Genomic DNA, 5,596 nt, shown 5'->3' with positions numbered 1-5,596 from the left:
ATTCTCCTATTAAAAAAAAATAAATTGAACTCCATGAAAATATGTGATTTTGGAACGTCGCTCCCCACAGCTCTAATGACAATGATTATCATTACAATTCTTTTAACACCTTATTTCGCACAAAATAAATAAATAAATAAATAAATAAAATAAACGGATTTAAAAATAATACTGTAACCATATTTACCCCATATTTATAAATTTCTTGCTGGTGTGTGAATATTTTTCCGGGTCTAACTTCAAAATAACTTGCACCATTTGAAATTACATACCTAAATTGTTCTTCAATTGTTTAAATAAAGAAGTGAGTAGGGGTGGGGCAAAATGAGTAACTTCTTATTTCTCACTATTTTCTCTCTACCTGTTTGAAATCATTACATTGGAAGTATTGCATCATTATTTGTACTGGTACACCGTCTTTAAGATTAAAAAAATTGGTCAGCATAGTTGTTGCTGAAGTTGAGAGTCCGAAACATAGTCAGGTGGCAGGTCCTCTTTTTTTTTCAAGAAATTTTTCAACTTTGATCCGATTGTAATTTGTTAATAAAATATCTTGATAATTTTTGGTGTTTAACAATCAATATTCTTTTCTCCATTAGATTCCGAGTCAACTTTTTTTCCACACTAATGTCTAATTTGATAATTTTCTAGTTTCAAAAAATATGGTAAAATGAGTAATGTCTCATTTCAATAATTTCTTCTCTTTAACTGCATGGAGGAGACTCCAGCAGATCGTGAAGAAGCTATAGATAATATTTTATGTTGATTTTTTTTTTTTATTTGGTCGAGTTTCGTTAATTTCATATTATGTGCCAGTTTCCCCTGAGTCTTTTTCCTTTGACTTAGATACTACATTTTAATTTTTTTTTGTATTTCTGATCTTTCTGATTCCTAGGGATGAATATTGATGTGTATGAGTCTGTTTTCTGGAAAATTGAGTGGCAAATTTACTTTATCTTGTCTTACTCATTTTGCCCCAACCAAGGTTGCCTTTTATATGCTCAGAGAGAACGGCGATAATTTTCTGAAATAGTGATCAGATTATGTTATAATGCTTTTAATGCATTTATGGAAGGTTATTTACTTAGCTGATATAGTTTGTGTAAGGTAGTTAACATTTGTGAAAAAATAGGTTATATTTTGTCTCAAAATCAAGAATACAGTAAAAATAGCTCATTTTGCCTCCTCCCTCCCACTGTTTCCAAAATTTACCTTTTCTACAAATGAAATATTTGATCCCGTGGCTGTTTGTAGTCTTTTATGCCAAGGTTGAATTTGTGTTTTGTTTCCTCCGAGATCAATAAAAAATTAAAATCTGTTACCAAACAAAAGCATTCACTTCTTATCACTTTAAACCCCACCCTACCCAACCGCAAAGGGTTCTAAACCATTTTTTTTAGAGAAGGGAGAGTAAAAAGTAAAATAAAACATTTAAGTGGAGAAGCAGACAAAAATATAACTTTGTAAAGTTATATTCTTTCAACTGGAATCTATATTAGATTTTATTAAAATTTGTATAATAAATTGGTCATATATAAATTGGTCATATATATATATAGATAGATAGATAGATAGATAGATAAATAGATAGATAGATGTTATTGTATTTTTATATTATAAGGATTAGCATTAAAAAATTAAAATATTTTGTGTATTGTAGAAGTATGACCAATTTATTATACAAATTTTAATAAAATCTAATATAGATTCCAGTTGAAAGAATATAACTTTACAAAGTTATATTTTTGCCTGCTTCTCCACTTAAATGTTTTATTTTACTTTTTACTCTCCCTTCTCTCAATTATATTTAGTTGCTTTGGAAATTCCATTATACTTTTCACGTTAACGGTCGTTGAACACAGAAGATCATCTCGAGAAGAGGTCCGTATTTATATATATATTTTGCATTATTTTTATATATTCTATATATTCTTTACATTATTTTTAATCGGTTCGAACCATCTAAAAGGCTACTTTTTAGTCTGTATTCTGGAGGAGTTAGAAGAAAAAAATACGACTTAATGTTTGTAACTCACTAAATACTTTCGTTTTGCACACGGAAAAATGTTGATTGCTAGACTACTTTATCAAGTAATCAATCACCAACGAAACAAACTTATCTAACGATCAGATCGAATATAAGCAACATATAGTTAAAACACTTATTCAATCGTGTTTCGTTGCTGTACTAAGTTCAATTCCTCTGGAATGTAAAAATTCAAAAACCGTCTCTTTCGACCGTTTTTCTGTTTCAAACAAAATCAGGTACTGTGGATTTTCTTAGTTTAGCTTGCAAATATCGCTAAAATGTTTGTTCTTGATATGATTACTTTAGACAAAACCTTAACACACGCTCTACACCAGTTTTCGGCGCATACTTTGTTTTCTGCTTTGTTTACATGCTTGGGCTGGGCAAATAGTCAGACAACCTGCCTCCAATTTTTGGCTTCTTTACGTGACCCTCGACCAGAAATATTTTTTCTCCGTTGTTTATGCATTGTAGTTTACTGTAGTTTTGTTGTCAAAGTAAATGAATTGAATTATAAACTGACCAACGGATGGTTGGTTTGCACTTTGCTTAATTAATATGAAGCGTAAATCTCGATATTGGCCATAAAAGTCCTTCGTGCTTAAATTATACTGTCTTATTTTGTTGTACTTGTTGCATATTTTCATTTCAAAAGCTTAATGTATTATAAGTTGAATGCTAAAATCTAACCACACTTTTCCGTCACTCACAAACCAACAGGGACGCGATCTGCAAGAAATAGCAGCTAAATCTTTCTCAGATTATTATTTCGTCGTTATAGAAAATATGTAACAACTTATTAAAAACGGGATTGGCGCTGCTAGAAATTTATTTCATTATATAAAGTTACTGTATCAGGGCAGACCTAGTTAAATATACATACGCACTTATTTTCGAAGTGGCTACGAATGGAGAGCTATTGGCAAGTTATTAGCATTATTCTATTTAGCACTTAACTACAGCAACATAATGTGATTCAACTGGAGATAATTGTCTTTTGCCTCAAGTCGTCAAACAGAATGACAGAATACTTGCATATTTTTTAAATACTTGTCAGAAAACTTTAATCATATACGATGTCCGTTAACCAACTTTAAATAAATGTAAATGTTTATTATTGCATTGTGGTACCGTCACGATTGCAATTGAAAATGCGTACACGCAGATGGACAGATAGAGAGAGAGAGAGAGTCAAGTTGATTTCAGGGAAGAGGATTGATGACATCGTTAGAGTGGCAGACCATATAGTTTACTTCCCTTTACGTGCTTAGTTCAAATCTTGCTTATGTCATTGGCTTTCATTTTATTTTGTTGGTTGTAAAATCAAATATTAACAAGAGCACTCAGAAAGCGCAATCCTCCGCCAAGGCAACACCAACCTCCTCAACGATTAGCCAGAGATAATTTTTTAAATGAGAATATCTGAAATAAACTCGATTGCTCTCACAAACGAGAATACTAAAAATGAACCCGACCGCTCTCAAAAATTAAGTAAAAAAAGGCAGGAAAAATAATCCAGAATCCTTGTCCGGTACCTGATGATCCCAAATTCTAATAATTTTGTGCCAGTCACAAGGCCAGACATCCCTGAAAGTTTCATCCGAATCCATCAAGCGGGTCTTGAGATATCTTGTCCACGGACAAACAAACAAACACGACTGAAAACAATACCTCCGCCTTCGCTAAGGCTGAGGTAATAATGAACTCAGGTGTACTACAGCTCATCAGAAAAAGTAGCAAAAATGCATGAGATCTCTTTTAATAAAACATTAAGTGCTGCCATGATTAAAATATACACAGAGTAGGGAGTGGTTTGAGAAAGATTTAGCTGCTATTCCTAGTAGGTTTAGGTAAAATTTAGAGATTTCACTTGGGTCATAAATGCATAAAATAAGCATTGAAGAGTGATTTCAGCATAGTACTATTTGAGGCAGATTTGCCTGTTGTATCTAGCAGCTCTAGCATACATGAACCTTTTACATATGAATTTAAATGTTTCCTAGTAAGGAGCATCTATGGATCTAGTCCTCATTCGTAAAATGAGCCCCCTTAATTTTGCTTAGATTGCTTTTAATTTTAGTATATTGATGCAACTCTGAATTTTGATTACGATTAACCAATTACTTTATCTTGTAAATGAAAGAATCTGATGTTATTTGGAATTAAAGTTGACACCGCTCCGCTAAATGCAGAAAATTTCTGTTTTGCTATTGGCTAAAAGTACTAAGCTTTTTTGATTTTTAAACCTCTGTAACTTTTTTCTCCTCAACATCATACCTTCAAAGCAATGAGACTGGAAGGCTACATTATTATAGCTGATTTTCAGATTTTTTACTTCCTTTTCAAAAATGCATATTTTGTGAATGAAAAACACTAGATCCAAAACTACAATCAATGAAAAGACAGTGAGATGATACATTTTGATTTTATTAGGTATTTCTGTTTATTTAGAAACCTACAACGAACAGGTCAGACACTAAATTTTACAGGGTACAACCTTAAAGTTGACACCACTCCACTAAACGCAGAAAATTTCTGTCTCGCTGTTGGCTAAAAATACCCAGCTTTTTCGATCTTTAAACCTCTGTAACTTTTTTCTCCAATGTTTTTCTCCACAGCATCATACCTTCAAAGCAATGAGACTGGAAGGCTACAATTATTATAGCTGTTTTTCAGATTTTTTATTTCCTTTTAAAAAATGCATATTGTGCAAATGAAAAAAACTAGATCCACATCTACTATATAGAAATGCTGTCTTATGGTAAAAAAAACATGATGATGATGTATGTATGAATGAATGAAACTGTAGACTGTAATTTGAGGAAGATTAGGCTGCTATATCTATTAGAGTCCAGCTTACATCATAAATTTTAATGCTTATTTTAATACAACTTTAATACATACTCTAGATATAGTAGTTAAATTACATCTACAAAACCCTTCAACGCAGTGTCGACCTGTCTCCATACTATATAAGCCTGCCCTTTTCATTAATGACGTCCGCTTTGGAGAATTATTGATTCTTGTAATTATTTCCCCTTCTCATATGCAAGCATACTCAATTGTCATTTGGTAATTACTGCAAATCATCTAGAGACAGAGAATTTTATTAAATCAAGTATTTGTATTCTATGGTATTTGATATACTTGTATTTTCATATATATATATAAATTTAATGAATGGAGTAAAACGCATATTACGTGTAAGCTGGTTCCCATGCATTTCCCTGAAGAGAAGATTACATTTTTAACATCGCCGATTCCTATGGATGGTATAATTTGTAATTCTTCGAAACATATGTTGGAAATAAAAGTATGCAGTTAGAATATGCGTTTTACTCCATTCATTAAATTTATATATAATCAAGTACCCAAAATATCAAGGAGTTTCTACCTCATAAACAGGAGTTACACCACAGTTATTTTGTGATCTTTGCTACCCTGGTATCTATTAACCAATTTATTTTGTCTGAGTTATTTATTAATTAGGAGAAAATAAATACATATAATAAAATATATATATATATATATATAGATAGATATATAGATTCAGGTGAATATGGTACT

General features: G+C 31.5%; 1 protein-coding gene across 3 annotated transcripts in view; it reads left to right on the top strand.

The window, feature by feature from the left end:
* The first annotated feature begins 1,763 nt into the window (after positions 1–1,763).
* The window catches only part of LOC106883071 (centriole and centriolar satellite protein ofd1-like), a 65,058-nt gene continuing 61,225 nt past the window's right edge, over positions 1,764–5,596 (top strand). Inside the window, exon 1 of one of the 3 annotated variants that reach the window (XM_014933942.2) lies at positions 1,764–1,881. The gene's annotated coding sequence lies outside the window, so the exon portion shown is untranslated. Of the gene's footprint in view, positions 1,882–2,151; positions 2,266–5,596 lie in introns of those variants that run through there. The other 2 variants (XM_052969629.1, XM_014933946.2) reach the window with 2 other exon arrangements.

The sequence above is a fragment of the Octopus bimaculoides genome, chromosome 7 (genome assembly GCF_001194135.2).
Source record: "Octopus bimaculoides isolate UCB-OBI-ISO-001 chromosome 7, ASM119413v2, whole genome shotgun sequence".
In the NCBI taxonomy this organism is placed as follows: Eukaryota; Metazoa; Mollusca; class Cephalopoda; order Octopoda; family Octopodidae; genus Octopus; species Octopus bimaculoides.
This window is presented reverse-complemented; position numbering and strand designations above follow the sequence as displayed.